The 24,062-nt window shown below is 38.0% G+C and overlaps 1 protein-coding gene and 1 non-coding gene across 3 annotated transcripts in view; both read right to left on the bottom strand.

Annotated features, from left to right (window-relative positions):
• The window catches only part of Celf1 (CUGBP Elav-like family member 1), a 91,875-nt gene that overhangs the window by 42,340 nt on the left and 25,473 nt on the right, over positions 1 to 24,062 (bottom strand). The window contains exon 2 of one of the 2 annotated variants that reach the window (XM_076847224.2): positions 3,535 to 3,574. The exons of the other annotated variant lie outside the window; for it this stretch is intronic. The gene's annotated coding sequence lies outside the window, so the exon portion shown is untranslated. The remainder of the gene's footprint in view (positions 1 to 3,534; positions 3,575 to 24,062) is intronic. 2 annotated transcript variants of the gene reach the window in all.
• On the bottom strand, positions 18,790 to 18,863 carry Trnag-ucc (transfer RNA glycine (anticodon UCC)). The gene has a single exon. It is a non-coding gene; the product is annotated as a tRNA-Gly (tRNA).

Genomic DNA, 24,062 nt, shown 5'->3' on the forward strand with positions numbered 1-24,062 from the left:
TTTTTCAAGCCAGGAGTGGTGGTGAAACCTGTACTCCCAACAACTCCAGAAACTGATGCAGGAGGATTGCAAGTTCAAGACTAGTCGGTCTCCTCAACTTAGTGAGACACCCCCATATTAATATAAAAAAATTAAACAGGGGCTGGGGATGCAGCTCAATGTTTATAAAGCACTCCCTGGGTTCAATTCCCTGTAATCCCCCCGCCTACTCCCAAAAAGAGAAAAAAGAAAACTGAAGCCATTTCTTTTTCTCCTTCCGAACTTTTGTTAAAAAGACATTTACAAGGGCTGGGGATATAGCTACAGCACTTGCCTAGCATGTGTTCATGTGTTCACTTGCCTGGCATGTGTTCATGTGTTCACTTGCCTAGCATGGGTTCAAACTCCAGAAACACCAATTTATAAAACCATTTTAGGGGAGGGGAAGGGGAAGTAATAGGGACTGAAGGGTAGAAAATTATATTCCATGTCTTATGATTATGTCATAATGAACCCCAATATTATGAGTAACTACTTATAATGAATAAAATTTTTTGGTTGCTGGGGAAAAAAACAAAAGTTTTTAAAAGAGTGGGAATAGAGTTCCACACATTCTGTGTTTATACTGCTATAAAAAATCCACTTTGTAATTTATAAAGCAAAATTGCTTTAAAGACCTATAAGATGAAAATGTTATTACATAAAGAAGAGTACATCTCTTAGGCAGATCACAGGGGTTATCTCAGTATAAAATTAAATTTAGCATGCTTGTGGGATAAGAAACCACAGAAATTAATCGTAAGTCACTCAATTTTAGAAAAGGATTATAAAGTTAAGTAATAATAAAAACAACTGTGGGAATACAAAAATGTAGCTATTAAGGGAAATTTAAAAGTAGAATTAAAAGCCAGTTACACAGAAAATTACCTGTAAGATTTTTTTTAATTTCTTAATTAGATATACATTCCAGGCTTTTCCCACAAAGAACACATTAGAAAAAAAGAGATGGCAGAAGTAAAAGAGATGGCAGAAGTAGTTATAACCAGTGATTTGCTGCAAAAGGCGGCCTCAACTTTCCATTAGTCTCTTTTTACCTTTCCTTTTGCTCTGAATTTAATTTCATAATTCATTCTTCTTTCTCTGGTTATCTACCTCAGTTTTCTTTTTTCTTGAATATTCTCCACCTTGTTTTTAAGGATCACAATTCAAAGCCTGATTATGAGAGGGTAGGAACAAAAGCCTGATATAACATTAAAAACCTGAATCATTGGGCTGGGTCTGTAGCTCAGTGTAGAGCACTTGCCTAGTATGCCCAAGACTATGAGTTCAGTGTATATGGAAGTCATCAAAAAGAAACTGTATAGATATGAGAAATACACTTACTAGCATAAGTAAGATAGCATTTAGAAGATAGGAATGGAATACACTCAACAGGAAAATGTTGTAAAACTGGACTAGAAGAGAGAAATGCTAGAAATTATGGCATTTGTTTTGCCAAAAGGGTGAAACAGCAGAGAAAAGCATGTTGAGTTAAAAAGGCTACGCAGCATGTGCAAAAATCTGTCTTGATTAAAGTAACCAGAGTCCAATTACAGGTGAACAGATTTTAGATATCCACCCAAATAATCTAAGTGCATTTGTAAAGGGAAATAACAAAGTCTGGTTATATGAGAACAGAAGAGATTAGAGTGTAATACTGAATTATAAAAGAGAACCTATGAGCTGGGCGCAATGACCTATTCCTATAATCCCAGCAATTTGAGAGACCGAGGCAGGAAGATCCTAAATTCAAGACTAACCTCAGCAACTTAGCAGGATCCTGGCTCAAAATTGAAAGGGTTGGGGATGTGGCTCAGTGGTAAAGTGCCTCTGGATTCAACCTCCAGTATCAAAGAAGTTTGATATGGAAACCAAAAGTGCAAAAACCTGGAGGAATAGTCAGAACCACAGACTAGGTATTTTTTCCCTGATGGTGCTGACAGATGCAAGATGGGATACCGAAAAGTAAGCAATTGATATCCAGCTGAAAATAACGAACCAGAGTTACTTAAAATTTTAGTTTAAAACAATTATGGACTTGAGGGGCTGGGGTTGTGGTTTAGTGGTAGAGTATTTACCTAGCATGTGTGAGGCACTGGGTTCAATTCTCAGCACCGCATATAAATAAATGAAATAAAAGTCCATTGACAACTAAAAAACATTTTAAAAATTATGAACTTGAATTCATTTCAAAAATTGAGTACAGGGGCTGGAGTGGAGGCTCAGTAATAGAGCATCTGCCTAGGATGTGCAGGGGACTGGGTTCAATTCTCAGCACTGTATATAAATAAATAAAATAAAGGTCCATTGACAACTTAATTTTTTTTTAATGTAGTACTTTATTTATTTATTTTGTTGTGCTAGGAATTGAACCTATGGCCTTGTGCATGCTAGGCAAGCACTCTACCAACTGAGCTATATCCCCAGCACCCCAAATCGAGTACTTTTAACATAATTAGTGGGTCAATAGAGCTCCCAACCTAGTGCTTTGTGGTATATGCCAAAATATAATGACCCAAATTGGTAATCACCTTTGTGAAGACCTGCTTTGTAGGAGTTTTTGTTGTTGCAAAAAATGTGACAGGAAAGAAAAACTTAAACCAAAAAACCCTGATGAGTTTTATCAGTATATCTAGACAATGTAAAAAATTTCTGAACCTGAAGGGAGCAGGTAAAAAGTATAGAAATAACATTATAAAATTTTTTTCTCTCCTAAATCTTAAAAAAAAAAAAAAAATCACTGTATTAAAAAGCAGTAATTATGGGCTAAGGTTGTGGCTCTGTGGTAGAGAGCTAGCCTAGCACGTGCAAAGCCCTGGGTTCAATCCTCAGCACCACATAAAAATAAATAAATAAAGGTATTGTGTCCGACCACAACTAAAAAATATATATATATATATATTTTTTTAAAGCAGTAAGTGTTAGTGATCTGTTGTAAGTTGCTTTTCGAGTAAAATTATCACATATGGTATAGTGAGAGGGCATGACAAGGTCAAAGGAAGGAAAACCAGGATCTACCTTGAAAGCTAAAAAGTTTTACACTTTTCCCCATGCTTAACCATTCCTACCTACCCCCATCAGTGCCAAAGAGAACGACTAGCAAAAAGAAACAGACCCAGAAACAGACCCTCTTCGGTGATTTAGTCTCCTCAGCAGAAGCAGAAGCTCAGAGCCTCCCCTGGAGTTTCTGTGACTAACCCTGACATAATAGACTTGTCAAATTGTGACCACCTTTCAAATCAAGTCATATTTTCAAGTCCCAAACCAGTTTAGGAAGCAAGCAAGCAAGAAAATACTTCTAGCTTTCTTGGAACAGATGTTTTGCAAATTGTATCTCATAATGTAGTAAAGAAGCCATTGCCTTTATGAAAGCAACTTTTTCATATATATATATATAGAGAGAGAGAGAGATAGATAAAGATATAGATATATATAGATATATATATCTGCACAACAGGCCTCATGCAATAAGGTTAAAAAGCCACACAGCACACCCATTCAGCAGTTAGCTCATACCTGTAGCTTTATACCTCCCTCTCTGGACTATGTCTTCACTCTAAAAATCCAAGGAAAGAAAAGTAAATGGGTCATGCCTATTCTTATCAGGACTTCAGATATGCAGCTTCTTTCCAAAGAAAGGTCCCTATGTCACCGCAACAAAAAAAAGACTTCTCCCTCTCAGTTTTTAAATACACAATACCTTAAAGATAATCTGCATTTAACATCTCAAAGTTAATATTAAAACACCATCAATTTAAAAAATGGAGAAGTGAAGTACTCAAAGGCTTAAAAATGTTTGCCCCCAAATATCACAACAAAGAGCAAAATAATGACTTACGATTTATAAGGCTGAATTTCAGGTAACAAAAATAATCATTTGTAATATCTGCTTTGGGACAAGAGACTACAAAAAGCTGAAGGGTGTATAAAATTAAGAATTATGTTATTGGGGCTGGAGATGTGGCTCAAGCGGTAGCGCGCTCGCCTGGCATGTGTGCGGCCCGGGTTCGATCCTCAGCACCACATACAAACAAAGATGTTGTGTCTGCCGAAAACTAAAAAATAAATATTAAAAAAAACTCTCTCTCTCTCTTAAAAAAAAAAAAAAAAAGAATTGTTATTAATGTGGAGAGGTCACACTCTTTACCCAAAGCCATCTTTCTGAAAAGGTAGGTACTAGGCATGAAATTCTTCAAAGGCAACTAAGTTCCTGCCTCTGAAAATGCATCTTGGTGGCCATATTGTGGTGGTAAACCATTGAAACCAAAAAGAAACAGAAGATGGGGAAGTTAATTGAAGGTAAAAGCAAAGGAAGAAACCACAAAACCAATTTGTTTTATTTTTAAACATTATTGAACGATCTTGCAAGGAAAGATTCTATAAAGCCACTCAAATTCCTACAAACTTCTATTAACAACTCCTGTTGGCTGTTACTTCTGTCTGGCCCAAACCTCAGACAACTACTCAAAGTCATAAGGACAAGGTCCACACTAGAAAGGAATAAGAATTCTGAAAGACAAAGTCAGACCCAGAACTAACTGCAATGACACAAACCCTCCCTGAAGCCAAGAATGTTTCTCAACTAGCATAAAATAGGTGGATAAGCAGTTAACTGACTTTTCATATTGTCCTAACTGGTTTCCAATTTTGGTAGTAAGTCTATAACAAAAAACTTGTAAAAGCTTTACTATGGACTACCTACACCATCAAAAGTAATCAAGAAGACTGGGGGTGTAGTTCAGTGGTAGAGCACTTGCCTAACATGATGATGCCCTGGGTTCCATCTCCAGCATCGGGAAGGGGGAAAAGAAATTATTAAGTGGGGACTGGAGTACATGCTCAGCATGTGTGAGACCCTAAGTTCAATTCTCAGCATGTGCATGCTATTAATAAACTATATTAAAACAGTTATTTAGAGAAAAGGAACTTTCATTAACTAATTCACAGTGTGAATTCACAATGATCCTTTATCATTATCACCATTTAAGGTAAGGACTACTCTAAGGATTCAGATGCTAAGGAAGAGAATCTGGACATGGTCTGCCAGATGGGAGTCAGAGCCCATGATTTTGTCTCTCAAGAAATATGACCATCATGTAGGAGATACCAACTTTTATTGTGATGGTATATCTGTCTTGATAGGGCTCTAAGTAATGGTTACAGTGCAGCATAGAAAGCAAGTTACACTTCTACTAAAACAGTTGTTCTGGAAGATTAGTAAAAAGCCATGGAAGCTGGGTATAGTAGTGCACGCCTATAATCCCAGTGATTTGGGAGGCTAAGGGAGGAGGATTACAAGTTCAAGGCTAACCTCAGTAACTTAGCAAGGTCCTAAGCAACTCAGCAAGACTTTGTCTCAAAATAAAAATAAAAGTCAGGCACAGTGGCTCAGGAGTTCAAAGCCAGTTTCAGCAATGGTGAGGCACCAAGCATCCCTGCCTCTAAATAAAATGCAAAATAGGGCTGCGGATGAGGTCCAGTGGTCAAGTGCTCCTGAGTTCAATACTTGGCACCAACATAAATAAATAAATGAAAAATTAGATAGATAGATAGATAGATAGATAAATAAATAAGGGCTGGGGGTATGACCCAATGGTAAAGTGAACTTGGGTTTAATCATCAGTACAAAAAAAAAAAAAAAACACCACCACCACCACCACCACCACCACCACCACCAAACCCCACAAACCCCAAACCAAAGAGAAAAAAAAAAATAATAATTGAAGACCAGGGAACTATGTTGCACTGAAAAGTTTGAGAAACGTTGCCACTATGTGATTAGTTTTTATTGGCATCATTTCTTCCACCCTAAGAAACCAGACTCAGATTGCATGCTGGTCAGGGAATCTCGTTGGACTAGGAGAGCAAAAAGGAGGTGTGGAGTTGTTAAGGAAGGCCAATATATGAAACGGTAAAGAACATAGACTAAAGTCTCAAAGAACACTGTAGCCCCTAAGGGACTAGGAACACCTTAGTTGCCTAGCCAAGAGAAAGAGATAAATGAATGCCTTTAAAAAGGGAAGAAGGGTCCAGAGTGGTAGTGGACACCTATAATCCTAGTAACTCAGGAGGCTGAGACAAAAGGTTCGAAAATTCAAAACTAACCTCAGCAACTTAGCAAAGCCCTAAGCAACTTAGTGAGAACCTGTCTCAAGATAAAGTGTTTGCTTAGCATGCATTACACAAAGCCCCAGGTTTGATCCTACACACCTCCAACAACAAAATCCACATCAATAGGACAGTAATCATCCTACTCCTAAATTGCCCAAAGACACCCTCACCCCATGCTGAACTCAGGACCTCATACATATTAGACAAACTCTACCACTGAGCTACATACCCAGCCCCACCCTCACCCCTTTTTTGAGACAGAGTCTCACTAACCTGCCTAAGCTACCTTGGAACTTGTGATCCTCTTACCTTGGCCTTAAGAGTTTCTGGGATTGCAGGTGTGTCCCAACATGCCTAGTTCCAAAAACTTTTTTTTTTTTTTTGGCAGGGGGTAAGGGGTTAGGGGGGATTGAATCCTGGGGTGCTTTGCCACTGAGCTACATCCACAATCCATTTTATTTTAAGACAAGGTCTTGCTAAGGCTGGCCTCAACCTTGAGATCCTCCTGCCTCAGCTTCCTGAGTCACTGGTGTACACCACCACAACCAATTCCAAAGATTTTTTAAAGGAAAACACACATACAAAAAAAGAATGAACAATACTGTATTCCTCCACAGTGGCCCTTGTCACTTGGAAGACAACAACAGTAGGTAGTCTAAAACACTAAAAGGTATTTTCTTTAAAAGCTTTATTTTTCAGTTTTGATTTACCCTACATTCTGTTGCCTATTCTGTAAGAAAACAGAAATGCTTTTGGGTAAAAAGGAGAGCTGAATGGAAATGAAAAGCTTTATGTTTGAAGTTTTTTTTTTTTTTAATTTTTTTTTAAACACATCTTTCCTTTCACTTCTACGGAGAACTGAACTACATTTTTTTATGCTTTATTTCCTTAGAGCCCCAAAGATGTCTGTTTCCATTAATGTTATCATGCAAAAATGGAGAGGTATAAAGGCATGTCCCAAGAAGGGTACAAAAGCTAAGGTGGAAAAGAAGCACCGAAAGAGGGTGTGGGGTAGAAGAAGACAAGTTAGCCAAAGGTTAACAAACAGTATTTTAAGAAAATTAAAATAAGACCTCATACAGAAGTTCTTAAATTGCACCTGATTAAAAAAAAAAAAAAAAAAAAAAAAAGTCCCTGGGAAGACAGCCACTGACTCAGTCATAATCAGCAGCTCTTAGATAGCATGTACTGGATCACAAACTCCAGAGACAAGGCTGGTACAGTAATAGTTAAAAGAACCACATGAGAGTCCTGAACCTATGACCTAGGCTTCATTAAGGAAACTTATTCTTACTAACAATTGTTGGAGCCAGGCACAGTGGCACATGCCTATAATCCCAGCAAGGCAGGAGGAATACAAGTTCAAAGCTAGCTTCAACAACTTAGCCAGGCCCTAAGCAATTTAGCAAGACCATGTCTAAAAATAAAAAATCTGGGGCTGGGGATATGGCTCAAGCGGTAGCGCGCTCGCCTGGCATGCATGCGGCCCAGATTCGATCCTCAGCACCACATACAAACAAAGATCAAACAAAGATGTTGTGTCCGCTGAAAACTAGAAAATAAATATTAAAAAATTCTCTCTCTCTCTCTCTTTAAAAAAAAATAAAAAAATAAAAAATCCTGGATTCAATCCCCAGTCCACCCCCTTCCCCCATATCAAAATGTTAGTAAGTGCCCTCTCAATAATTTCCTTGAAAAGCTTTTCTGATTTGCAATAGGAAGCCAATGAAGATTTAACAACTATCCCGTTTAGAGATTTTCAAATACTTTCTTTCTTTTTTTTTTTTTTTTTTTAAAGAGAGAGTGGGGGAGAGAGAGAGAGAGAGAGAGAGAGAGGGAGAGGGAGAGAGAAAGAGAGAGAGAGGGAATTTTTTAATATTTATTTTTTAGTTCTCGGCGGACACAACATCTTTGTTTGTATGTGGTGTTGAGGATCGAACCCGGGCCGCACGCACACCAGGCGAGTGTGCTACCGCTTGAGCCCCTCAAATACTTTCAAAAGCAGAAGTGATTTTGAAACATGAACATGAGGCTGTTCAGGCTGAAGACAAAGAAGAGCAAGACAGGCCCCAACTGTCTGTTTCTCCAGGTTCACAGGGCTAAGTCTCCTGAGAGAATTGTGAAAACTCACATGGATAATTCAAAACAATAGATAACTCACCAATTTGATATCCAGCGTTGAGATGAACATTCCTTTTTTTTTTTTTTGGGGGGGGGGGGTACTGAGCATTGAACTCAGGGGCACTCAATCATTGAGCCACATCCTCAGCCCTATTTTGTATTTTATTTAGAGACAGGGTCTAACTGAGTTGCTTAGCACCTCACTATTGCTGAGGCTGGCTTTAAATCCACGATCCTCCTGCGTCAGCCTCCTGAGCCACTGGGATTACAGGCATGCACCACTGAGCCCAGCTGAATAGTGGTTTTGGTTTTTGTTTTTTTTTAATATTTATTTTTTAGTTGTACACATACCTTTATTTTGTTCTTTTTTTTAATGTGGTGCTAAAGATCAAACCCAGGGCCTTGCATGTGCTAGGCGAGTGTTCTACTGCTGAGTCACAACCCCAGCCCAGAATAGAGTTTTTAGTAGTACATTTTTCTATCTTTATCATCAATAAATGTAAATATATCATCAATAAATATATATCTTCTAATTGATAGAATATGATATTTAAAGTTTGTATACCCTTATCACCTAAAAGTAAGGAGAAATTTTCAGAAATTTCCATGAGCATTTAGCGTATGCCATGATCTATTTGGGTATTTTATATTTCATTCTCATATCTATTCTCATTTTTTCAAATGAATAAAAACAGAGATGAAGTAACTTTTTTTTTTTTTTTTTAAAGAGAGAGGAGAGGGAGAGGGAGAGGGAGAGGGAGAATTTTTTTTTAAATATTTATTTTTTAGTTTTCGGAGGACACAACATCTTTGTTTGTATGTGGTGCTGAAGATCGAACCCGGGCCGCACACATGCCAGGCAAGTGCGCTACCACTTGAGCCACATCCCCAGCCCTGAGATGAAGTAACTTTTTCAAGAACACAGAGATCCAGGCAATCACAGAGTTGGTATATAAAGTCAGGTCCACTGGGTGAAAAGCCTGCTTCGGGGTTAAAAACTGTCTCCAGTGGGGCACGGTGGCACAGGCCTGTAATACCAGCAGCTTGGGAAGCTGAGGCAAGAGGATCAAGAGTTCAAAGCCAACCTCAGCAAAAGCAAGGTGCTGAGCACAGCTCAGTGAGACCCTGTCTTTAAAGAAAATAAAAACAGGGTTGGGGATTTGGCTCAGTGGTTGAGCACCAGAGTTCAATCCCTAGTACCTCCCCCCGCCCTCCAAAAAAAAAAGCTTTCTCCAGGGGCTAGTATATAGTTCTTTGGCAGACTGAATGGCCCCTTCCCCAAAAAAATAGAAAAGAAAAAACTCCAAAGCGATTGCCAAGAAAGTTCACACATATAAACCAAAGAAAAGACTGTTTAAATGGCAAGGACCATAAAGTTGAGTCTGACTATTTTTCTAAGGGAATCTTCCAAGTACACAAATATACAAAATCTCAAATATTATAAGTCTTTTCAAGAAATATGATTAAGGGCCTGGGGCTGTAGCTCAGTGGCAGAGCGCTTGCCTACCATGTGTGAGGCACAATGGTATCCTTAGCACTGTATAAAAATAAAGAAAGAAATATGATTAAGGATAGCAAAACTCGGGGCTGGGGATGTGGTTCAAGCGGTAGCGCACTTGCCTGGCATGCGTGCGGCCCGGGTTCAATCCTCAGCACCACATACAAACAAAGATGTTGTGTCCGCCAAAAACTAAAAAAAAAAAAAAAAAAATATTGAAAAAAAAAAAACCCTCTCTCCCTCCCTCCCTCTCTCTTTAAAAAAAAAAAAAAAAGGATAGCGAAACTCCTACTATTACAAGGTAGAGGTATGACTTACAATGAGTTAATTAGCACCTGTGTCAGTTCCCTTACCTGTAAGGAGTTAAACTATATTTACATATATATGTATATATGTACATTTACATATATATATGGACCAGATAGATGCCTAAATTACAATCTAGCCACTACAAACTTTGAACAGAGAAATAAGCAATAGAAATGACCTTTTAAAACTTGTGCTTGTGGGGCTGGGGATGTGGCTCAAGCGGTAGTGCGCTCGCCTGGCATGCGTGCGGCCCGGGTTTGATCCTCAGCACCACTTACAAACAAAGATGTTGTGTCCGCCAAAAACTAAGAAAAATAAATAAATATTAAAATTTTCTCTGTCTCTTCTTAAAAAAAAAAACAAAAACTTGTGCTTTTGCCAAATTATAAAAAGGTGATATTGTTGTATTACATAGAAAGCCAGGAGTGATTATTGATTCCAATAATAAGCTGTCATATGTAGACACAATACCAAAATTCATAGTATAAACTAATATACACATCTTAGAACCACAATGTGTGTCTTTCATTATGCAAGTGTAAGGAAATTACTAATCAGAGTAAGTTCCCAAATGATTAAAATATGCTTATGTATGTAAATTCTTAATCATTAGTTCATTGCAATTTTTCTTTTCTTTTTTTTACTTTTTGTATAACTCATTTGTTGTGGAGGTTTAGTTTATTTTTAAATATCAATTTTTAAAATAAACAGAAATGAAAATTTTTTTTAAAAAAGCATGCTTAGTTCTGGGTTTCACCTATTTAGTGCTGGCGCTTTTACACATCTTATTTTATTTATTATATCAGCCTTTGAGGTAGTCAATCTGCTATTAGTGGTAGTGTGTGCACCTAGTATCCTGGATTAGAATCTGATGGCAACACCCATACCCTTACTGTTGGTTCCCAAAGAGAATGGGTAAGTTAAGCAGGTACAATAAAGCACACAATAAATTCCCTTCTTTCTTGTCCCACCATTTCCAGAATACCCCCTTCCACTGTAGTAAGCTGTGCTTGTTGGAACAATCTAGGTCCTGAACTGTATCAGGCTTCTGACTTGTCTTGGTCAACAGGGATAAGACTTAACACTTTGCACACCTGTAATCCCAGCGAATCGGTAGGCTAAGGCAGGAGGATCGTGAGTTCAAAGACAAACTTAACAACTTAGTAAGGCCCCCCAAAACTCAGTGATATCCTGTCTCAAAATAAAAAATAAAAAGGGCCGGAAATGTTGCTTAGTGGTTAAGCATATCTGGGTTCAATCCCCAGTGCCACCCCCCAAAAATAATCCCCTTCCCTTTCCTTGTATTTGCTCTTTAGTTACTTACCTAGTCAATTTCCATGATTCAGATTTAAGTTTGGGGCTTTGACTCCTTATTGACTAATGAGTCATCTATGTGTGTCCTCTCCATGACCCTAGTAAAAACAGATCTTAACCTCATCTCCACACTGCTCAGAACCCTGAACCTGTCTGTAGTGGCAACTTTTTTTTTTTTTCTCAGCTTCTTTAAAAGTTGTGATAATCACACTGTTGTGCAATGTGGCTACAATTTTTAAAGCATTCTTCTTTCACAAGGATTTTTTTTAAGTACCAGGGATTGAACTCAGGAGCACTCGACCACTGAGTCACATCTCCAGCCCTATTTTGTATTTTATTTAGAGACAGGGTCTCACTGAGTTGCTTAGCACTTTGATTTTGCTGAGGCTGGCTTTGAATTTGCAAACCTCCTGCCTCAGCCTTCCAAGATTTGCTGGGATTACAGGTGTGTGCCACCACACTTGGTTCACAAAAATTCTTAATCTGCTACTCTCATCTCTTTGAAACTGGAAGAGGTCTATGACCTTATCTAATCTAAACAGTGTGAAGATGAACACTAAGGTTTCCTGAAAATAAACAAATAAACAAACAAATATAAACTCACAACTTTCTTCAGATTCTCTTAGGGGCTCATGACCAATGTTAGATTTATCCCTGTAACTCCCTCCCTTCCCTAGAGTATAGGACTAGACTATCACTAAATCATCTAAAAATATAACTATGCTTTTTCTGAAAAGATTTCAAACAGTTATCTATTTGAGTGCCTACAATATATATGATACACTTGGAAAAGACTCAGTATTAACCTCAGCTCTAAATTTTTGTTAATGAAATGAAAATTTCAACTGTTACAATTTTGTAAACTAGCAACAAGTTTCTCCTCTCTTTTATATTTATATCCCCAGAACACCAGGAATAAAGATAACACACATTAGACCTTCAATTGTTGAACTAAACCTAACCCCCACACTCACCTACTAATTCTTAAAACTTTCCAGGATATAGACATTTTTTTTTTCTTTTGTCATCTTCTTTTTGTTTTTTTTTGGAGACAGGGTCTTGCTATGTGGCCTGTGATCCACGCTGATCTGGAACTTCTAGACTCAAGCGATCCTCCTGTCATAGCCTTCCAAATAGCTACAACTATTTAACCTCAGTTCTAAGGCAGGAGGATCCTTAAGTTCAAAATCAGCCTGGGTAACTTTGTAAGACTCTGTCTCAAAATAAAATTTACAAAAGTCAGGGATGTAGTTCAGTGGTAGAGCACCCTGGTTCCACCCCCAGCACTGCAAAAAAGCAGGTGAGGGGGTTGACTGAGGGTGCAGCTCAATGGTTTTCCTAGCATGTGTATAGCCCTCATGTTTAAAACAAAATGCTGCCCCCTCACTAGTAGAGATTAAACCTAAACCTAGGGCCTTATGCTAGGCAAGAGTTCTACCAATGACCTACATCCCAGTCCTATTATTTATTTATTTTGGAGGTGATAGGGATTGAACCCAGGGGCGCTTTGCCACTGAGCTACATCCCAGCTCTTTTTATTTTGAAACAGGGCCATACCAAGTTGCTCAAGGCCTCATTAAATTGAGACTAGCCTCAATCTCCTGAGTTGCTGGGATTACAGTCAGGAGCCACAAAGCCTGGCCTGTTTATTTTTATAGAGAAACACATTTTGTGTTATTTCCTACCAGAATCTTTCTTTTCTTTTCGGTACTGGGGATTGAACCCAAGGATGCTTAACCACTGAACCACATACTTAACTCTCCCCACCCCGCCCTTTTAAGTTGCTTTATATCTTTATTTTTATGTGGTGCTGAGGATTGAACCCAAGATTGAACCCAAGGCCTCGCAAGTGCTCAGATGAAGCAGTCAGGGAATGCAAAATACATTTTTAAAACCTCTTTTTCTGGGCTGGTGTTGTGGCTCAGCAGTAGAACACTCGCCTAGCACATGTGAGGCCCTGGGTTCTATCCTCAGCACCAAATATAAATAAGTAAAATAAAGGTATTGTGTCCAACTACAACTAAAAAAAAAAAAAACAATAATTAAAAAAAAATAAAATAAAACCTCTTTTCCTATTAAAAAAAAAGTCTCTTTTCCTACTTTTTCTCAAATACTCTCAAAATAATTTCTCAAATCCTTATTAAGCAGTTCCTCTCTTCCCCACACAATTCCCTGCTGGATTAAGGGTGATAAAAGAGGAAAAGGAAAGCAATCTCCTTCTTTCTAGAGCTCCTCCTGTTTCCTTCCCACAGCAGCACTATTGGTGGAGAGCAATAAATTGTTGGATGTAGCAGTAGCAATTTATAAGTGGTGGTAGCTAAGCTAATGTGCAGTTATCTCTGGATAGAACTGTGAATAGAATGTATCTTTCTAGTTTAAACCTACTGTTCCAGTAGTAGGGGTTCTATACTTGCCTCATATGAGTAAAATTCAATCCCTAGTACTAGGGGAAACAGAAGTAAAGGCTCTAAAGCCACAGAGGAACTGTGACACCAGATAGGGCACCTAATCTAAACACGAGAGAGTGGTTAATCAACTCTTCCATAATATTCATGTGCCACTTGCTCAAATTTGGCATGTTTTAAGGCCACCAATTCCTCCTCAGCTTCACTGCCCTGCCAGAAGGCCAAATCTGTCTCCTCTAGTGAGTCACTACTGTTCCTCTCTCCAACTGCATTTTGATTTCAGCCCACTTGTGCATCTCATCAGGGATGCACCATATGTTAGTACTATGTAGGCAGAATGTGACTAATTTTCTTCCTAAAACACTGTCAGAGTTACTTTTAAAATTACCTTACAATCTTGATGCCTCTGAAGAGTCACTATCACACATAACCTTCTAGAAATTACTTTATAATTATTTTTCTGGGTGCTCAAAAGAGGTTCTTCAGTATTTCCACTTCCATTTTCCAGATAAGGAAACTAAAATGAAGAGAATAGATTAACTGATCCCAATTCCACAACCAGTCACTGCAACTTGGACTTTCTTGAATCACAGTAAAAAAAAAAAAGGCAAAATAAGTCACAGTTTATAAAATACTTTTTTAATTGGGAATATCTCTCTCTCTCTCTCTCTCTCTCTCTATATATATATATATATATGTGTGTGTGTGTGTGTACGTACACACACACTCTCACACTCTTTTTTTTTTTTTTTGCAGTGGTATTTAAACCCAGGGGTGCTTTATATCCATCCCCACCCCTTTTGAGCAGAGTCACCCTAAGTTGCCCAGGCTGGCCTTGAACTTGAAAGAGCCTGCCTCAGCCTTCCAAAGTAGCTTGGATTATAGGTATTCACCATTTTGCTCAGCTGTTGTTTTCAAGGTGATTATGACCAAATGGTTTCATGATATCTGCCTGAGTAGCTTAGGTAACAACAACTGAATTGACCCATAGGCCCTAAATATTTTTCTAATTGATAGAAATCAGAAATGGGTGAAACTAAGGACAGTAGAATGAATCAGACATAACTTTCCTATGTTCACTTATGAATACATGACCAATGTAACTCCATATCATGTACAAACACAAGAACGGGAAATTATACCCCATGTATGTATAATATGTCAAAATACATTCTAGGAGCTGGGATTGTGGCTCAGTGGTAGAGCGCTCACCTAGCACGTGCAGGGCCCTGGGTTTGATCCTCAGCACTACATAAAAAATAAATAAAATAAAGGTATTTTGTCCAACTATAACTAAAAAATAAATACTTTAAAAAAATACATTCTACTGTCATGTATAAGTAAAAATAAGAAATAAAAAATTTCAAAGAAGGTTTCTCAAATTATCCAGATACTTCAGGTCCTATGCTCATTCTAGTAACTGTTACAAGGTGGTTGTTGTTGCATTAAGACTTCCCTCTGGAATAATAATATTCTTCAAAGGATAATATCAATTGCAAAATATTAAAGGGACTGTAAGTACTCATTAACACTGAATATTGAACATGTCCTTTTAAAAATATTTTTACTTATAGATGGACATGATACCTTTATTCTATTTACTTATGTTTATGTAGTGCTGAGGATCGAACCCAGTGCCTCCTGCATACTAGGCAAGTATTCTATCACAGAGTTACAGCCCCAGCCCAAGAACATGTCCTTTGAATACAGCAATTCCAGTTTTAAAAATACAGACTTCAAGTAAATCTGTATATAATATAGACAAAGAATGTAAAGGGGCATTCATAAGAAGAGAGATTGTAATAGCAAAACCGAGAAACATATGCCTATTGATTGGAGGCTAAATAAATTATAACCATACAACAGAACACTTTGTAGCTATTAAAGAGAATATGGCAGCCGGTTTATCAGGGTATCTTTACATAATAAGAAAGGAATTACACATGGCTTGTATAGGAACAGAATAATCTTGGGAAGAATAAAGAAATAACTGCACCACAGTTTTATACATAGAGTATTGGTTGAATTTTTTACATGTGGATGTTACCATTCTACATAAGTTTCTTAGAGAAAATTCTTGAAACTACAAAGCATTAAGTAAAAACAAACAAAAAAACAAACAACCCCCCACCTCAACCTGTGCTCTGTTCCAAAACAAGCATTAGGATTACTTTTGTAATTTCTTTTTTCTTCCTATGCCTTAAATGATTTTATGGAACTGCTACTGACCAGGTAAATCAGGAATGTATTACATGTGAGCTAGATAATTATATCATACCATTTAAAATTACCCAAGCAACTCAAATGATGTTCATGCAGCTCAGACTGCAAATCTTTTGTCTGGCCTATTTTAAAAGTTTAAGGCTATTTTCAATCACTCAGCTGCATATCTATGTGTACATTTTCTTCAATCAACCTTTTCTGCCAAGGCAGAGTGCAACATTAGCTGGATTCCAGTAAGGAAGGAGGGGGACAGGGTGAGATAATATGTCAAAACAAGTTCTATAAATACAGCTTTTGGCCTAGTATCTCAAAAAGGAATCAAAACAGCTTCAAGCTTAAAGAGAAAAATCCTACAGTCCTGCAATGTCTTACTTGACAGCTCTGGAGAAGAGGCCCAGGATCTGGAATCTTGTTTCTCACACTGTATCTCTTCTCCGTCTCCCTAATCTGAGAAGGAGGCTTGATCCAATTGTAGAATTTATCACTCCAAGACCACATCTCCCCTGCCTCTTCCCTTATCTTACCCCCACACTACCCAACATTTGCTGCAAAATGCTCAGTCACCTCTTAGAAAGACATGACTAACACAGATAATATATACCAGTCCTTCCATAGCACCTAGCACCTATCTATCTTCCATCTCCAAGATCCTTAACCAAGCAGCCAAGAACCCTGCCTGTACCATCTGCCCCAACTTCACCCCAAACACGTGGCCACTCAAGCAGGATGTATCCATATGGTATTATCTCAGGAGGTTTGTCTTGTGTTGAAAAGCAGGAAACTTCATTCAGTCTCTTTTATGTTGTTGTTGTTCTTCTTCTTTTTGTTTAGTTGTTGATGAACCTTTATTTTATTCACTTATTTATATGCCATGCTGGGAACAGAACCCAGTGCCTCACACATGAGGCAAGCACTCTACCACTGAGCAAGGATCCCAGCCCTCTCTTTATATTCTTAATACTTCAAAACCAAAAATTACTTTTCTGTGCAGATACTTTTTTGAGACAGGTTATTTGTCAGAAAGTAAAAACTTACCTCTGGTTCAGCCAGTCAGGGAGTATCCTAAGTATAGCTTCATTGACTCCCAAGGACCAATTTTAAATATCTACATATTACCACTTTTTTAAAAAGATGACTTCAGCCAGGCACGATGGCACATGCCTGTAATCCCAGTGTCTGGGGAGGCTGAGGCAAGAGGATTGCAAGTTCATAGCCAGGCCTCAGCAACTTAGGCCCTATGCAACTTAGCAAGACACTGTCTCAAAATAAAAAATAAAAAGGGCTGGGCTTGTGGCTCAGTGGTTAAGCAGCCCTGGGCTCAATCGGCATTAACCAAAAAAAAAGTGATTTCAATTATCATGCTTTCCTCACTCTCCAATTGTGCTCATAAAAGAGCTTCTCACATTTAAATACCCACTTATATGACTTCCATCTTCTCCTTCAAATCACGTCTAAAAAAATAATCTTAACTGTTTCACAAAATTGAACTTGTCCGTGCTTTGATTTCAGTTTTACAAAAACAAGATATTTAGAAAATGGAAGATCAACCAAAAAAATTCACATTTATAATCCCAGAAGTAAAGAGGATGAAAACACACACACACACACACACACACACACATATACATACAGAAATGCAACTCCTGTCCTTATAGAGTTTATGATCTTAGCCAGGCATGATGGCGCATGCTTGTAATACCTGTAGATCTGGAGGCTGAGGCAGGAGATAGAGAGTTCAAAACCAGCCTCAGCTATCAGTGAGGCCCTAAGCAACTTAGCACGGCCCTGTCTCTAAATAAAATATAAAAAGGGCTGAGAATGTGACTCAGTGGTTAGGTGCCTCAATCCCTGGTACCAAAAATAAACAAACAAAACAAAACAAAAACAAATATTTACTCCAAGTCTATTAGGTACCCAAACCCAGATTTGGAATCATATTATTATTGCTTTCTAATACCAGTTTTAACCCTCACTAGCCAGGTAACTTTAAACAAACTATTAAAACTTTACATCTCTGTTTTCTTGTGTGAAAAATTGTTACAAAAAGAGTACCTACCACACAGGATATTTCTTAGGATTAAGGATTTATATGGGTAAAGAGCATTTAGAACACTTCCTGGCGCAAACAAAGTGTTCAATAAACATTTTGTTATTGTAATTCCAGGCACTAAGCTTGGTACCTATATTGGGAAAGTATGAGTCCCAAAGAAGAGTTTTCTTTTAGAAATGATTATACCTCTTCAAAATGTGTCACCTAAAATATCAGGGAAGTATTTCCTAAAGGAGGTAATAAAGCAGTGACTGGATAACAGATCAACCTCCCACTGGCCTTTTCAGTGGCCAGTGTAAATAAATATACAGAACTTTTCAATATGGAATACTGAACCACTTATTCTAAAAACATTATGTATAAACACTTATCTATTCCCCTCATCATACCAAAAAAGATCTATATATGTTTTCAAAATGGATATAGTAGAAAAACATAAACTAATAAAATGAGCCCAAGATGTGGTGCTAAGGATCGAACTCAGTGCCTCACAAGTGCTAGGCAAGAACAAGAACAAAGGGAAAACTGAAATATAGATGTGTCAGCCATAGTGTCATTTGCTTGAGCTACAAAATCAAAAGGCTGTCATTCAATTTAACCATCAATGACAGCCCTATCTAGAACATACAATATTCATAGCATATAAGTCAAGTACTAAGAACAGTCCAGAAGATGAAGCTAACACAACACCACACTCAACAGTTTTAGTAAGTCTTTTTTTTTTTTTTTTTTTTTTTTTTTTGTGGTGCTGGGGATCGAACCCAGGGCCTTGTGCATGGAAGGCAAGCACTCTACCAACTGAGCTATATCCCCAGCCCAGTTTTAGTAAGTCTTAAGGAGATGCTAGGCATGGTGGCACACACCTATAATCCTAGCTACCTGGGAAGATGAGGCAGGAGGATCTTAAATCAAAGGCCAGCTTAGCCAACCTGTTTCAAAATGAAAAATAAAAGGGCTGGGAATGTAGCTCAGTATTTGCCCAGCATGCATGAGTTTAATCCCCAGCACCAGAGGGGAAAACAAAAGATTTAAGTGTGCAGAACCCATCCATCCCAAGCTCAGGGGGCATAAATACACAAATATCCTGGACAGTTTCCCAACATGCTCTCTGTAAAACTTACAAAGAAAAAAATTCAAATTCTTAAGCTATAAGTGGCCTACCTATTAAGTGTTTACTTAATATTTTTTTTAAAGAGAGAGAGAGAAAGAGAAAATTTTAATATTTATTTTTTTAGTTTTTAGCGGACACAACATCTTTGTTTGTATGTGGTGCTAAGGATCGAACCCGGGCCGCACGCATGCCAGGTGAGCGCGCTACCGCTTGAGCCACATCCCCAGCCCCTTACTTAATGTTTTTATCAGCAAATTAATTCTTTGGAATTTTGAAATACTCTTTTTGCCTCTTGAAGGTAATGCTACCCAGACCCTAGGCCCTAAACACATTATATCTGAAGCCAACAATGAGCAAGTTACAGAATAGATTCCTAATTGTTCATTAGAGCCAGAATACATCAGCAAGTAATACCATGGAACCCCATATCCATATCACACAGACACAGGACCTGCCTCAGTAAAGCTGCTTCTCCAGCATTTAAAGTCCTTTCTTCTCCTTAACCACCAAAGTTACCAACATGTTTCATCCCCACTCAGATGACAAGTTCTATTCCACTCTGCATGCTTGTGACTCATGGGGCTGGGAGAGGGGAATAAAAGGAAACTTAAAACAAGCAAACTTGACTTTAGACTTAAATGGAATTAGAAAATCTCACAAGCCAAGAAAGTATCCTTTTAAAATACAGAAACTAACACAATAGCATTTGAAAACAGCCTAAAATCTATCTGTCATATCCCCTACATAGACAGGACACCAAAGGGCAATAAAAGGCCTTTATAAGGCCAAACTTGACAAGGCATACAAATTGGAGCAAAAAGCAAAGGATGCTACAAAGCCCAAAAAGGGCACTCCCCACAATTCCCTTCCCAGAAAAGCACCCAGTCAATAGCCCCTACTGCACACACTCTCTTTCAAAAAAAAAAAAAAAAAAGTACACTAATATCTCTTAAGAAATCTTCTTGGGGCTGGGGATGTGGCTCAAGTGGTAGCGGCCCGGGTTCGAACCTCAGCACCACATACAAACAAAGATGCTGTGTCTGCCGAAAACTAAAAAAAAAAAAATATTAAAATTTCTCTCTCTCTCTCCTCTCTCTCTCTCTTAAAAAAAAAAAAAAAAAGAAATCTTCTTAATGAGGAGTTATCTTTTTTTTTTTTTACCTCAGGTTTTATATCATGAAATTTATATGCCAGGAATTCAGTTCTACCTCAAAAGCTAATTATTTGTGAACTGTAAAAAAGAAAAAAAAAAAGGAAAAAACACTACCACTTCAATGAAATGGTTTCTAAGGGAACCCAAAGACCATTTCTTTTTTCTTTTTCTAGTTGTAGATGGACACAATACCTTTTTTCTGTTTACTTATTTTTACGTGGTGCTAAGGATCAAACTCAGTGCCTCACAAGTGCTAAGCAAGCACTCTATCACTGAGCCACAATCTCAACCCATCCCCAAAGACCACTTCTGACACAGCATGGCACTGTCTTCCCAGGTTGTTATTTTATTAAAACAATACAAATTTCACCTCTCCAGCTCATCCCTAGATTCTGAGACATTTTCTATAATTTACAAATGATGAATCCAAACAAAACAAAAAAGACAAACAGGTAGGTCACCTCTCTCACTTGAAAACTTAGTCCTCCACAGAAATGTACATAGACAGACAGATGGATGCACATAAGAACACAAACTGTGAGCCCTGGATGAGTCCTGAGCAGGTCTGAGGCAACGTGGGTGCACAGGGCAGCCGCACGGCCTAGCTGGTAGGCTGCTCCTGCTGTTGCTGTACAAATATAGAAAGCTAAAAAGTGGAACAGCAGCTTCAGCAGAACAGACTCTGCTCCATGCTCAGAGGGAGGAGCAGGGAACAAACAGCTTTTCCCATACATGGTTGCTAAAAGGGGGCCATTAGTGAAAGCCCAATTATCTCACACACATGCATTCTGTTCACATGCTCTGGACAAAAAGCAGAAACACATAGGCTGGCACTTGAAGGAAGGTTTGAGAGAATCTATTTCAGTCAAAGAATATCTCAATAATTTCAGTCACTTACCTCAGCCATGGGAAATGGAAAAACTTTACTAGGTCAGATTCTTACTAGATCAGCAATAGCCATGAGATTCAATTTATCATTTAAATCTTACAATTTAATGTGCAAAAAAAGTTGTTCCTCATTTGTATGAGCAATCTTAATCTTTATTGATCCTTTGCTGCCTCCAGAATGAAGGTCTCATTCCAATTCAGAATGTTTGGGGGCCCCTCCCAACCTCTCAGTTGGTATAAGTTAAAATAAATTCTGATATAACTTTTAAAATTATTTCCCAGGTACTGGCTTATGTAACCAAAAGTCAATAATTTATGTTCCAAATTATTTTATTTAGAACAATTCAGGAATTTCATCTCAATGAGAAATACATGAAAAGTTTAATTTCTGACCATATTAAGCTCTTCAAAGATAAGAAAAATCAGTTGATTGGCTAAAAGGATTGTTTTCCAGTTCTAACTAAATTAATCAAATACTCAGTGTGTGCTATTTATGTATCTATTCAATAGAACAGGGGTTGCAGCACCAATGAATATTTCTAAAATTGTTCCTCCATAAGATGACCTTATTAGATAATAATGGTTCACAATACATGACTAGTGCTAAACTGTGGAGCACAAACTATCAATACTATGCATATTAAGAGCAGGAGAGTGAGGATATTCAGACCCAGACCTTCTGTGGGTCCTAACTACTTACACTCTAAGCTCAGCTGTGACATCATCAATACAGGATTTGGACTACATTTTTAAGGTCTCCCAATTTCTGTAATTCCAACATAAAACATTTCATGTGGCATAAAATTAATATCACAGGGCTACTTCTGCCTACTTTAGAGAAAATATATTCTAAAGAATGTTAAAAACTGGGGTCAAGGGGGCTGGAGTTGGGGATCAGTGGTAGAGTGCTCTCCCTAGCACACGTGAGGCACTGAGTTCATTCAAACCTCACGCCCCCACATTAAAAAAAAACGGGGATCAGGGATATAGCTTCGTTGTAGAGTGCTTGCCTAGCATGCATTAGGCCCTGGATTCAATCTCGGGCACAAAATATAAATAAATAAATATTCAGACCATAACTAACATCCACTATAACATCTCTCACGTTACATTCCTTGGAAAACACTTTTTTATCTCAGACATTTCTGCCCAGCCTTTTCAACAAATTTTAAACTACTCCTTAAAAAATAATAAAATCAAAAATATGCCATAGGGAAACAAATGGTGGGACTAGAAATGATGCTGATATACTCTGTGATCCTTGATTAGGAAATACTGCTACATCATCCAGTCATCAAAGGGAGCTCCTGAGAAAAAAGCATTGATCAGCTCCTCTCAATAAGGGAAGCATGCGGTATTTGTGTGTGCACCATCCCAAGTTCATGGGGGCATAAACACACAAATATCCTGAATAGCTCCAACAATATATTCTAAATTTTATTTATTTATGGTATTGGGGATTAAACCCAGGGTCACTTAACCACTGAGCCACATCACCAGCCCTTTTTTTATATTTTATTTAAAAACAGGGTCTCACTGAGTTGCTTAGGGCCTCATTAAGTTGCTGAGGCTAGCTTTGAACTTGCAATCCTTCTGCCTCAGCCTCCCAAGCTGCTGGGATAATAGGCATACGCCACTGCCGCCTGGCTACTACTTAAAACTTAAAAGGAAAAAAGTATTAAGATAAAGCCAGGAATTTAACATGTCTGTTATCCCAACAGCTCGGGAAGCTAAGGAAGTTCAAAGCCAGCCTCAGTAACAGTGAAGCGCTAAGTAACTCAGTGAGATCTCTAAATAAAATACAAAACAGGACTGGGGATGTGGCTCAGTGGTCAAGTACCCTGAGTTCAATCCCAGGTTAACCCCTGTCCCCCCCCCAAAAAAACCCAGCAAACTTGAATTCTCAATTACACTACCCAGGTCTCCCAGTGCAAGACAGAGAACCCTGGCAATGCCCTATAAGAAAAAAAAAAAAAGAAAAGAAAAGAAACACAGCAGGATTCCAGAAGTGGAAGCACAGCCAGAGACGGTGGCATCTCAGCCTCAGCAACTTACTGAGACCATAAGTCAAAATAAAATATTAAAAGCATGGTGGTGGTGATTGGGAATGTAGCTCAGGGGTAGAGTGCCCCTGAGTTCAATCCCCACTATTGGAAAGAAAAAAAAAATTTCTTAAGTGTGTTGAAAGATATCCCACCAGACAGTTTCTTTTCTTGCCAGGTTCTTCTTTTTTATTTTCTTTTATTTTTAAAGGTAAAGCTTCCAGTGTCCTACTTCTAATCCTACTTTGTACCTAAAGAACAGGAGGCAGGTACAGAGCGGGAAGAGATCTAAAGCATGCAGACTAAAATGAAGAAAACTGATAAAAGGCAGGCAAAGAAAGAAGCTGTAAGAGAGGCACATGAGAATGGCTACTGTCCTATACCTCAATTGATAAAAAATAATATTAGATAAAAAAAAGACTAGCCTTCACCTAAGGAAAAAAGTGCCCATCACTGAACCACTTAAGTCTAAAATTTTTAGGTTCTCATGGCAACCTAAGTCAGCACACTGCACATACTGTATATAAAGCACATATTTAGAGGCTTAACTAGTAAATTCAAAATGTGACATATGTGCAATGTGGGCGACAACATTATTCTGGGAACTTTAACTTTAAAATCTTCCAAATTTTATTTGCAGTCCCAAAGATGATATAATAGAGTCAACTATGGAGAGGGTGTAAGCTCAAGAAAAAAAGGTACAAAGAATATAAATAGAAACAAAGAGATGAAAGACAAGAAGAAAATTCAGACTATCAGGAAAAAAAAAATGTGAACATGTCTCCCACTGTGAATCAACCTGTAAATAAAGGCTTAAAA

The sequence above is a fragment of the Callospermophilus lateralis genome, chromosome 2, assembly GCF_048772815.1.
Source record: "Callospermophilus lateralis isolate mCalLat2 chromosome 2, mCalLat2.hap1, whole genome shotgun sequence".
NCBI classification, from domain to species: Eukaryota; Metazoa; Chordata; class Mammalia; order Rodentia; family Sciuridae; genus Callospermophilus; species Callospermophilus lateralis.